At 43.4% G+C, this 13,421-nt stretch overlaps 1 protein-coding gene across 1 annotated transcript in view; it reads right to left on the bottom strand.

Annotated features, from left to right (window-relative positions):
- The window catches only part of ZNF219 (zinc finger protein 219), a 94,778-nt gene that overhangs the window by 80,757 nt on the left and 600 nt on the right, over positions 1–13,421 (bottom strand). The window lies entirely within an intron of this gene.

Consider the following 13,421-nt stretch of genomic DNA (forward strand, 5'->3'; position numbering starts at 1 on the left):
AATTTCCAGCTTTCGGTGCTCTCACAATTTGAATGACAATTACTCAGTCATACGCCACTGTACCCATATGAAATTTTTGTTCTTTTTTTCACACAAATAGTTTTCTTTTGGTGGTATTTAATCACCATTGGGTTTTTTATTTTTTGCGCTATAAAAGAAAAAAGACTAAAAATTCTGTAAAAAAAAAAAAATGAAATTTTTCTCGTTTCCGTTATAAAATTTTGAAAATTTGTAATTTTGCTTCATAAATTTTGGCCAAATTTTATACCGCTACATATCTTTGGTAAAATAAGTACAAATTGATGTATATTATTTGGACTTTGTGAAAGTTATAGAGTCAACAAGCTATGGTGTCAATTAGGGCTGCAACTAACGATTATTTTCATAATCGATTAGTTGGCCGATTATTGTTTCGATTAATCGGATAATAGCCTTTAAAAAAAAAAAAATAATATAGAATTTTTACATTTTTTGGGGACAATTTTGTTGTTGGGCAGATTACAAAACACAAATTGACGCAAAGACACATTACATGCTTTTCTGCAGCTTCTCCATTGAAGTATATTGAACAAAAAAAAACAAAAAAGCACCGTTTTGCGTTAAAAAGTCCTTGCCCCTTTCCAAATACACAGCAGCTGAAAAAAAATCATGGATGTGAACGTGTCCCATAGGAAAACATGTAAATAAACTGTAGTGTGTTTCTGCAAAAAGCACCAAAAAACAGGAGGTGTGACCCCAGGCCTGAGATGTTTAGTAACATAATGGGGGTTAAAAACAAACAAAAATAAGTACAAAAAGAGCAAATAATCACTACTGTAAGGGGGTCATTTTTTACTGTGGGACAGTGAAAGTAATATTTACAGTAGTGATTTGCTTTTTTGTACTATAAAGGGCTAATTTTTGTTTTTTTAACCCTATTATGTTACTGGTCGATTAATCGACTATGAAAATTGTAATCGATTAATTTCATAATCGATTAGTTGTTTCGGCCCTAGTGTCAATATCTGAAATTTGATCACACCTGAAGTACTGACGACCTATCTCATTTCTTGAGACCCCAACATGCCAGAACAGTACCAATACCCCCCAAATGACCCCTTTTTGGAAAGAAGACATTTCTCAAGGTATTTAGAAAAAAGCATGGTGAGTTTTTTGAAGTTGTAATTTTTTTTCCACAATTCTTTGCAAAATCAAGATTTTTTTCCACACAATTTTCATATTAGCAGGTTATTTCTCACACACAGCATATGCATACCACAATTTACACCCCAAAACACATTCTGCTATTACTCCTGAGACTTTTACACAGCGTGGCCACATACAGAAGCCCAACATGCAGGGAGCACCTTCAGGCGTTCTGGAACACCCAGACCAATTCTGACATTTCTCTCCTACATGTAAAAATCATCATTTATTTGTCCCTCCCTTTCTTTTCTATCCATCACCTCAACACTCCTGTTCTCCTCTTCCTTCCCTCTCCCCCCCCTTTTTCTTCTTTCCTCCTTCCCTTCTACTCCTCCCCTATCTTATTATTTATCCCCCCCCCCTCTCCTTGCCATCCCCCCCCCCTCTCCTTCCCTCCCCCTTCCCCTCTTTTCTATTCTTCCCTGTTGGGATCTTAAGGTGTTTGGCACTTTTATAGTATTCATGGTGCTTAGCACATTCACCACGGTGGCACATTCACTTCACAAGTTTTCCACTGTTCAGTTTAGCCCCACTGATGAAATCTTTATATACAGCCAATACAGGTCTCCCTACGCAGTTGGGCCTTCCCTACACCTCGGTCGCTGTGTGAGAGCTCTCTCCGCGGTTGGCCCCCGGCTCCCTAGCGAGTGGTTGTTTTCTGTACAGGTAAGCTGCACAGCATTTGCCTTTTCCCCTAAATACCCTTATATATTGTGTTGATATTTGCATATTTGTTTTCTGATACCTGAGTGGTTTTTACATATCTATCTATATGTATATAGCCTGTGACGCTAACAAGTATATATCATCTTTTTAGAAATTCTCCTGACAAAGCAACTATCGTTGCAAAACTAGTAGAGATTTTGACTTGTATGACCCCCTTCGTTTCACCGCCACCCTTCGTCTAGGGTCTATTCCATCTCGGTGATTTGGTTGGTTGGTCGCACAATATGTCCACCATTTTATACTGCGGTTTTTGATGTATTTTATAAACTATGTGTGTTATCCTTACTACATTTCCATTCTGTTTCTTCTTATCTAGTACCGATATAGCCCCCACGCCCCTATTTGTTCTTGGTCTCTCGGGCCTCTGGGGTCCCATTAGTCCTTGCTCTATTCAAAATTGATCTCCAGGATGATGGTACTATAATTTTGTGTCTACTATTTACACTAAGAGGCTTATATATAAATTGTAATAGGAACATAGCATGACAGGTTATCTTTACAGTGAGATGTGGGGTCAAAAAGACCCCACATCTCACCTCCTGGCTTCGATCGTAGCGGTGAGTCAGTAAAAGCACCGGAGGGTGGCAGGAGGGGGGGGGGGGGCGTATTGCAGAGTATTGTGCAGGGTATTGCACAGAGTATTGGGCAGGGATGGATGGCTGGATCTGTGGCTGATAATTGTCACAGACCTAGCCACCGCACTGCTGCTACCTCCGCTCTCTCCCCTCTCACAATGTACCGATCGGTACAGAGAGGGGAGGGAGAAACCGGCGTCATCAGATGACGCCGGTTTGTTTACAAGTGATCGCTCCGTCATTTGACGGAGCGATCACGTGGTAAACGGCCGCTATCAGCGGCAATTTACTGCGATCCGTGATGTGCAGAGTCTTCTAGACCAGGCGGTCACGGATAATTGCCCAGGGGGCGCGCGGGAGCTCGATTCTGGGAGGACGTCCTCCCAGAATAACTTGACCGCCCTGTAGACTGTAATCCTGAAAAAACACATAATACAAATGTTATAAACTGAGTTGCAGTTCAGTGAGTAAAATAAGTATTTGATCCCCAAGCAAAAGATAGTACTTGGTGGATAAACCCTTGTTGGCAAATACAGAGGCAAGACGTTTCTTGTAGTTAGCGACCAGGTTTGCACACGTCTCAGGAGGGATTTTGGTCCACTCTTCTTTACAGATCTCCTCTAAATCCTTAAGGCAGGGGTGCCCAACCTTTTGAAGAGTGAGGGCCACTTAAGCGACTTGGTAAACGGTTGCGGGCCACAATTAGTGGAGCGGGCGGATTTCAGGTCTGTGTCTACTCTGTATATGCAGAGCGGACATGGACACGGACACAGCCCACTATACTCTTTTTCTGGATTGGATTGAAGGTAGGACACAAGTCGGTTTACATCTGCCACTCCTTAGAGGTAAATGGAGGGTCCAATTGGGTCGGGCTGACCGTGTGAAAGGGGCACAAGGCTGCTTTCACACAGATGCCCTGCAATTTACCCGCACCACTGGTGCAACCCAGTGTACCTTTGGCTTTCCTGCACTTTGCAATAGACTTCTATTATATTCTGCAGGTTTGGTGCACTTTCACAAAGCACACCAAACTCCCAGATAATAACAGAAGTCTATGGCTCAGTGCAGGTACCCCGCAGATGCACTGCTCTGAACCTGCAGATCAGTTTGAAAGCAGCCCAGTATCCACTGCAGAACAGAAATGCCCATAAATACACTGTGATTTTAGTAATAAAACTGACCTTTAATAACAGTATTCTATTCTATCCCAGAGCAGGAGACCGCGGGCCACATCAGAGGCAACAAAGGCACGGCTTAAGAAGAAGCACATTAAGGTCATGGAGTGGCCTAGCCATTTTCCAGACTTTAATCCTATAGAAAATGTATGGAAGCACAACCACCGTTCCTGTTTTGACCCAACGTTACTTTCCCTTTGATGAGCCTCTGTTCCCTGCACCCCGTGGACCCCTTTTTCCCCCTCTTCTCCTATCCCGCTCTTCCTTATTTATTTTCTTAATTTCTTTTTTTACCCATTTTCTTTAGCAATATAGGCCCACGCTATTCTTCTAGCTGGTTCTCTTTCTCCTCACCCTTTCTCTCTCTCTGTTGCTCAGGCCCACAGGCTCGGTCCTGTTGGTCTTGGACACATGATGTGCCGCTGTTTATTTTGTAAATTGGCAAATGTTATTCTCTGTTATGTGCCTTTAAAAGTTTGCTTTATGTTCTATAGCCATTCCGCTTTTAAGTTCTACATATACTCCGGTGTGATAGCCGGTATGTCACCTAGGCCAGCAAAATGTTACTTTAGCAGGACATATGAGGTACGACATCCTTTTGCTGGTCTTCTATGCCCGCCCTTGGATTTCTAAGAGCTGGCTCAATCTCAGGATTACGGACTAACTTTCCTGATGCCTCCAGTTTTATACTTGTTAGCTCATGATGTGTCCATCATTGTTTTTTTGTACTTTTCTGTTGATGCGTTTTCAATAAAACCCTTTGTACAAGAAAATGTATGGAAGAAGCTGAAACTTCGAGTTGCCAAGAGACAACCAAAAATCTTCAGGATTTAGAGAAGATCTGTAAAGAAGAGATGTGTGCAAACCTGGTCTTGCCTCTGTATTTGCCAACAAGGGTTTCTCCACCAAGTACTAAGTCATGTTTTGCTTGGGGATCAAATACTTATTTTACTTACTGAACTGCAACTTAAATTTGAAGCATTTGTTTTATGTGTTTTTCTGGATTTTTGGTTGATATTCTGGGGCAGATTCACGTAGATCTGCGGCGGCGTAACGTATCGCATTTACGTTACGCCGCCGCAAGTTTTACGGGAAAGTTCTTGATTCACAAAGCACTTGCCTGTAGTTGCGGCGGCGTAGCGTAAATTCCCCGGCGCAAGCCCGCCTAATTCAAATGATCCGGGTAGGGGGCGTGGATCATTTAAATTAGGCACGTTCCTGCGTCCCTAAAATTTCCTGACGTGCATTGCGGTAAATGACGTCGCAAGGACATCATTGGTATCAACGTGAACGTAAATGGCGTCCAGCGCCATTCACGGACGACTTACGCAAAAGACGTAACATTTTCAAATTGCAACGCGGGAACGGCCATACTTAACATTGGATACGCCACCTAGGGGGCATGTTTATCTTTACGCCGCGTATCTCTTACGGAAACGGCGTAAATTTACTGCGACGGGCAAGCGTACGTTCGTGAATCGGCGTAACGACTCATTCGCATATTCTACGCCGACCGCAATGGAAGCGCCACCTAGCGGCCAGCGTAAATATTGCACCCTAAGATACGACGGCCCGTCGTATCTTAGGCATGTTTAAGTGTATCTCAGTTTGAGAATACACTTAAACATACAACGGGCTTAGATTCGGAGTAACGTTGGCGTATCTACTGATACGCCGGCGCAACTCTTTGTGAATCTGGCCCTCTGTCTCTAGAATTTAAAATACACCTATGATAAAAAATTATACACCCTTCATTTCATTATAAGTGGACAAACTTACAAAATCTGCAGGGGATCAAATAATTATTTTCCCCACAGTATATACAAGTTGCAATGAAATCAGTAAAAAGTTGTGCAGGAACCTTTTTTATAATCGCTGTGACACGAGTCGCATGAGGTGTGGCTTTGTGCGATTTGGAATTGTCAAATTGCATGAAAAATCTCACCAGTGTGAACAGGGGCTTACTGTGACAAACAACTCTCTCTTTGATTCATTGGTTCACAGCACTTTGTTTAAGAAGGCCTGGTCTTTGCCAATATGTTCAATTGAAAACTATAACCTCTCTCAATTGTTCTTTAGTTACAGCAAAGGCTACCGCTTCATTTGCACTGGCAGGACTTCCAATCAGGGCTTCCCAATGATTAACTGTGTCCAGAGCCAATTTGCAGGTAATCGCTGCTTGAACGATTACATGCGAGTGGCAGCGATTAGCTGTAGGAGCAAACAGCCTCCGATTGCTTTCAATGGGGCGTCTGTTGGCAGCTAATCGCAGAGAACCCCTGCCAAGTGTGAACGGGGCCTTATTCTGGCACACCTTTCATTAAGGTCATATTAGAGCATTTTTTTTCTGATTGTGCATGCATGCACCTTGATACCACTTCTGCAGTTGTTTGCAGATGCAGGGATGAAATGTTAGGGTTCTAAGAGACTTCTTTTATCATTAGTTATCTCTTGGGCTGAATTTGCTGGCCCGGCCAATCCTGGACAATTAGCAGTTGTTTGAAATCTATATAACTTGTAGAATATTTTTCTTACACAGTGGAATGACTTATTTGGTAATCATTTTAACCAATTTAAGACTGCTTACAGTACTTTTAATGCAGGCGGGTGGTACGGGAGGCTGGATCATATACATGTACGCGAGTCTGTTCTGGGTTAGGGGTGATTAACGCAGCGAATTGCAGATTCCAGTACCCTGCTGATTTCAAAGACTGGGGGATAATGTTATCACTGACTTGATTACAACGTCATCAAAGCTTTTATAAATGAATTTCAGTGATTCTGTGATTGGTCAGGTACCATGTGATGGCCGTGGGACAATCACGGCACCCTGTACCATGTGATTAACTGTAGCCAATCACAGACCACTAGTAATTACAGCTGTTATGAATGTAACTCATTCATGACAGTTCAAAACATTGCCGTTACAGTGATCATCATTGTAACAGCAATCAACGTGCTGTTAAAAAATAAAATAAAAAAAACGGTGATCATACCACTAAAAGAAAGCTCTATTTGTGTGGAAAAAAATGATATAAATCTAATCTACAGTGTTGCATGACCGCACAATTGCCAGTTAAAGACTTAAAAACGTTCTGATTATGAAGGAGGTAAAACCTTCCAGAGGTCAAGTGGTTAAATCCCTTGTCTGACACATAGTCAACCACCACCTTTTTTCTGAGGACCTTCGAGATCTTGGCATGATGACACGACAAATATTAATAGTAAAAAGTCACTAAGCATTAGATATCAGGTTCCATATGCATACCATATAATACTTACACAGTGCACTACAATGCAAAGGGATAAGCCATCTATGTGTTGTTGGTCGCGGTCCTCATTAAAATAAAAAAGGTGAAGACCAGTTAAAATAATTTAATGTTAAAAATGGTTGGATCCAGAGCTATTAAAATGAAGCTCTCTTCCCAATATGATGTTTGGGGAAGGTATCCATGCTAACGACTTAAATATTGTACACAGGAAGAAAAACAGTGGTTCAGAGCCCCACAAAAAGAATAACTAACTGTTCAATACTCAAATACAAAATGACATGTTTATGCAAAAAGCACACCCCTTCCCCCATAAAACAATAAAGTGTTGGTCTGTTAAAACCTATGCTGTGATGTATTGACAACCCATTCAAAATATTTGGGTTGCCTTAAAAACCAGGATATCAAACTAAATTTCATTGTGGGCTGCATCAGCATTATGGTTTTCCTCAAAAGGCTGGCTGTATCTGTGAGGCCCCATACACACGGCCGAGGAACTCGACGTGCTTGGCACGTCGAGTTCCTCGTCAAGTTCTGGGATGAAGCCGCCGAGGAGCTCGGCGGGCCGCCTTCTCCCATAGAACAACGAGAAAATAGAGAACATGTTCTCTATTTTCTCGTCGAGCTCCTCGGCGGCTCCATCGAGCCAAAACTGTACAGACGACAGAGTTTCTCGGCAGAATCCGGGTTTTGACCGAGTTTCTCGGTGAATTCTGCCGAGAAACTCTGTCGTGTGTACGGGGCCTAAGACTATGTAGGCAGAGCTCAGGAGTGTGCTACAGTTAGCCTAGGTCAGGCACGTCCAAAGTCCAGGCCCGGGGGCCAATTGTGGGCCCCCTGGTGATTTAATATGGCCCCCCTGGGGATTTGGATATATATAGCCATTGCAGCCTCACATGTGCCCTGTGGGCCACAAAAGATATATACCGTATTTATCGGCGCTGCCTCGGAGGGGACAGGACGTGCGCTGTCAGATTACATAAAGAGAATCTCCTGTTTACTCGGCGGCGGCTGTAATAGGAAGTCCCGTTTCCTGGGATGCCATTGGATGACTGTTCTGTTTATCATAGGAGGCGGGACTTTGTATTAAAGAGGCCACAAGTAAACAAGAAATTCTCCTGTTTGTAATCTGACAGCACTTGTCCCTCCCCTCCCTGTCCCCTCCGAGGCTGCAGATGGGCATCGATCAGACTGCACTGATAGCAATGGTAAGGCTGCATTCAAGGCACATGTGAGGCTGCATTGATTGCAATTGTAAGGCTGCATTCATGGCAATGATGAGGCTGCATTCATGGCAATGGTGAGGCTGCATTCGTGGCAATGGTGAGGCTGCATTCGTGGCAATGGTGAGGCTGCATTCATGGCAATGGTGAGGCTGCATTCATGGCAATGGTGAGGCTGCATTCATGGCAATGGTGAGGCTGCATTCATGGCAATGGTGAGGCTGCATTCATGGCAATGGTGAGGCTGCATTCATGGCAATGGTGAGGCTGCATTCATGGCAATGGTGAGGCTGCATTCATGGCAATGGTAAGCCTGCATTCATGGCAATGGTAAGCCTGCATTCATGGCAATGGTGAGGCTGCATTCATGGCAATGGTAAGCCTGCATTCATGGCAATGGTAAGCCTGTGCGTGTTATACGCTGATAAATACGGTATATCCAAATAACACGCCCAGCTCAACCTTAGTCTTGAGCAGCGCTCAGGGATTTGTTGGGGCCACAAAAGAGATACATACGGTATATCCAAATAACACGCCTGAGCTCATCTCTTCACCACACAACTACGAAGGCAAGAGAATTCTTGTTGGGCAGTGTATTAGTGCTCGGGCAAACACACTTAGATCAAATTTTAATGGTTCAAAGAATGTCAGGCAAAATGGTCGGCCCTCGAGCATGTTCACTTCATCAAATGTGGCACTCTTTGAAAAAAGTTTGGACACCCCTGGTCTAGTTTTACACTGTAGAGATTCAGGAACCAACGCAAATTACAGCGCTGGTTCCCGCATCGCATTTCTCCCGCAGGCAGTTCACACTGCCCTCTGCGAACCACTGCAGGCGTCAATACAATGTTAATGACACCCCCAGATCGGTGATGCTGTGTGTCACTCTGACACACTGCATTTCCAATTGTAGCAAGGAGCCTCTGATGGAGGCTCCATATCACCTGATCAGCTGTGACCAATCACAGCTGATCACACCTTGAACCAGGAAGTACCAGTAAACATCATTCCTCGGTTCGCGCTGACAGGGAGAGCCGATCGGTGGCTCTCCCTGTCCTGTCATGGGGGGGGGGGGGGTCTGTGTTGATAATAAGAACATCGATTATCAGCACAGCCCCATCCGATCTGCCACCAGCAAGGCAAATCAGTGCCCATCAGCAGCCAAGTCACTGCCCATCATCAGAGATGGCACTGATGGGCAGCAATTAGTGTCCATCAATGCCACCTGTCAGTGCCAGTGCCAACTATCAGTGCTGCATATCAGTGCAGCCTATCAATTTTACATATACAAAAATGTGGAGTAGCGCTAAAAAACTGAAAGGCCTTCAGATGACAGAAGGCTATGTGAAAGTCCAATATCAATCAAAAATGTGTTACACAAATAAGTGAAAAAAACAAATGGTTGATAGTCCAAATGTGCATCAAATTTAGAGTGTGACACCCCAATGTGAAACAGAGGAGAAAAATCTGGCTCCAAATGGAAAAATGCAACTTGCTGACCCTTACCGCAAAGGAAGGTCCTATCAGACCTAGTCAAGCAGAAATCCCTGGATATGTTGTAGTAGAACTTGTCTGTTAAGACGATCCCTCCAGGGGTCACAAATCCACCAATAAAGCAACCAGAAGAAAAAAAACTCATATAGTGTAAATCCGTGTGATAAAAAAACACATGAGTGCATCCCCCCAGGGAGGCGACGTGCTGACGTCACCGCGATTTGAGGACCTTCGTTCTGACACGCCGGCCGGCTTTCTTTTTATCTCTGCTGACACCCTGTTATTGAACTGTAAGTGTACTGCTTTTTTTATTAAATATTTCTACGTTATCACGCTATGTGAGTTTTTTTCTCCTCCTCACACTTATTGGACCTGCCGATTCTTCCGTATACCATTGGCTGAGACGTCCCATTGCTGCATACTGTTTACATCCCCTCTGCTCTGACTGATCCTGATGGATCATATGCTCTGGTAAGGGTCAGTGTGTGTACTGGTGGTGGTTTCTTGTGTTCACACTGTCTGTTGCCAGTCACTGGGGGATGCACTCATGTGTTTTTTTATCACACGGATTTACACTATATGAGTTTTTTTTCTTCTGGTTGCTTTATTGGTGGATTTGTGACCCCTGGAGGGATCGTCTTAACAGACAAGTTCTACTACAACATATCCAGGGATTTCTGCTTGACTAGGTCTGATAGGACCTTCCTTTGCGGTAAGGGTCAGCAAGTTGCATTTTTCCATTTGGAGCCAGATTTTTCTCCTCTGTTTCACATTGGGGTGTCACACTCTAAATTTGATGCACATTTGGACTATCAACCATTTGTTTTTTTCACTTATTTGTGTAACACATTTTTGATTGATATTGGACTTTCACATAGCCTTCTGTCATCTGAAGGCCTTTCAGTTTTTTAGCGCTACTCCACATTTTTGTATAAGATTCATATGTTAGTATAACATTTTTGAGTTAGCAGCTTGTTCATCATTTTATGTTGTTTTTTGGTAAGCGCACTATTTTCCTTTTTATATAAATTTTACATATCAGTACCCATCAGTGAAGGAGAAAACAAAATGTTATAACGGAAACAAAGAAAAAAAAAGATTTTTTTTCAAAAATGACGGTCTTTTTTAGTTTGTTTAGAAAAAAACAAAAAAACCCAGTGGTGATCAAATACCACCAAAAGAAAGCTCTATTTGTGGGAATAAAATTATAAAACGTTAGTTTGGGTACAGTGTAGTATGACCGCGCAATTGTCATTCAAAGTGTGACAGCGCTGAAAGCTGAAAATTGTCCTGGGCAGGAAGAGGCGAAGTGCCTGGTATTGAAGTGGTTAAAGTGTGTTTTGCATGCATTTTTTTTTAAAAAGAACAGAGTAAAAAAAAAAAAAACGCGCAGAAGCGAAAGCATACATGTGTAGCGCCCGCATATGAAAGCAGTATTCAAACCACACATGTATCGAGGCATCCCCGTTATCATTAGAGCAAGAGCAATAATTCCTATGAAGATTTTTAAGGATAAAAGTTTGTCGCCATTCCACGAGCAGGCGCAATTTTGAAGCATGACATGTTGGGTATCAATTTACTCGGCGTAACATCATCTTTCACATTATAAAAAAAAATTTGGGCCAACTTTACTGATGTCTTATTTTTTTTTTATTCACAAAAGTGTGTTTTGTCCCTCAAAATAAGTGTATTTTCCCCCCCAAAAATGTGCTTGTAGGAGCGCTGCGCAAATACAGTGTGACAGAAAGTATCGCAATGACCACCATTTTATTCTCTAGGGTGTTAGAGAAAAAAAAAAATATATATATATATATATATATATATATATATATATATATATATATTTTAACTTGTAAAGTTTGAAAAATAGGCTCGGTCCTTAAAGCGGAATTCCACCCAAAAGTGTAACCACTCGTTGTACCCCTTCCCCCTCCAGTGCCACACTTGGCACTTTTCTAGCCGCAGGTATTTGCGTCATCGCTGGGGCTCCCTCCTCCTCCTTCCCCGGCCACCTAGCCAGTAGGAGAAAGGAGCGGAGCCTCGCGCATGCGCAGTAGGGTTCCCGGCATGAAGCCGCAAGGTTACACTGCCGGTTTCCCTTACTCGCAGTGGAGGCAGCACCTGACAGCTGATGAAAACATCAGCTGCGATGCCAACATCGCTGGACTCCAAGGACAGGTAAGTATCCTATTATTAAAAGTCGAAAGGCTTTTAATTTTTGCAGCGGTGGGCGGACCTCTGCTTTAAGTGGTTAAACCAAAAACCAGGGCCATCTTAATAGCATTATTGGGGCCACTACAAGCCTTCCCCAATTTTCGCACCTATTTTGAAGAATTATTGTATAAAGTTGATTCATTAGATTTGTTATTAGATTATTAATTTATTCGATTTGATCCGTGCTGCAACCGCATGCAATGCACGTGGTTGTGGTGGGCTGCTGCAGCGTTTTTTAAAACAAGTAGTAAGGGGCTGACATTGCCTCATCACTTCCTGACAAATGCCTCTAGAAAGAAATCCTTGTGTGGGTTGTTTTTCAGAGTGGCAGCCCTTTTCAGGCTATATTCACACATAATGCAGAGCTTCTGGAACGATTCACCACACTGGCAGCTCTGCATTGCCGGCTGTGGTGGGGGCAGTGATGCCACGCGATTCAGTACATCAAATGGTTCCTTTTTTTGTATGAACTTTATATGAAGTGTAAAAAAAAATGTACACTTCATTCACAGTAATGGACAGCAGTTAGACGTATTGCATTGCAGTGCGATTTGGCTCGCATGCAGCAATAAAATGCGTTGCAGTGTGAATAGGACACATAGGAAACAATTGTTTCCTGAGACAGAATTCTCACCGCTCCGGGTGAGCCTCGTGATGATCAGGGGTTGTTGAACCACCAGGGTGCTGGCAATGCGGTAATGGCAAAAAACAAAAGAACAAAAGCTGGACAGCCGCACTCCAAAATTTTCTTTAAAAGAGATGTCTTTATTTTCAACTGTGCATACAGTCACTGCAAGCCCACAAAAATCAGTATGGCCAACGTTTCGCACTGGCGTCAGTGCTTAGCCATGACTAAGCACTGACGCCAGTGCGAAACGTTGGCCATACTGATTTTTGTGGGCTTGCAGTGACTGTATGCACAGTTGAAAATAAAGACATCTCTTTTAAAGAAAATTTTGGAGTGCGGCTGTCCAGCTTTTGTTCTTTTGTTTTTTGCCAATTGTTTCCTGAGTGTCCCTGATGTGACAGACATTTTGCAATGCAGTAAAACACCTGTCACTGTATACAGTGTACATTAGGCTACATTCACTCTGGGGATTAAGGCCTGTACGAAGTGCAAGGCCTCTTTCACATTGGGGCGGGAGGCGCGGTGGCGGTATAACGCCGCTAAAAGTAGCGGCGCTATACCGCCGGGATTGCCGTGGGAATCGGCCGCTAGCAATGCGGTATTAACCCCTGCTAGCGGCCGATAAAGGGTTAATATCGCCCGCAATGCGCCTCTGCAGAGGCGCATTGTGGGCGGTATTGCCGCGGTTTCCCATTGTTTTAAATGGGAAGGAGCGGTGAAGGAGCGGTATACATGCCGCTCCTCTCACCGCTCCAAAGATGCTGCTGACAGGAGATTTTTTTCTCTCCCGCCAGCGCATGGCCTCAGTGTGAAAGCCCTCGGGCTTTCACATTGAGTAGGCAGTGAAGGAGTTTTTCAGGCGGTATAGCAGCGCTATTTTTAGCGCTGTACCGCCTGAAAAACTCCTCAGTGTGAAAGGGGTCTTACAGCAG

Source organism: Rana temporaria, chromosome 1 (genome assembly GCF_905171775.1).
Source record: "Rana temporaria chromosome 1, aRanTem1.1, whole genome shotgun sequence".
NCBI classification, from domain to species: Eukaryota; Metazoa; Chordata; class Amphibia; order Anura; family Ranidae; genus Rana; species Rana temporaria.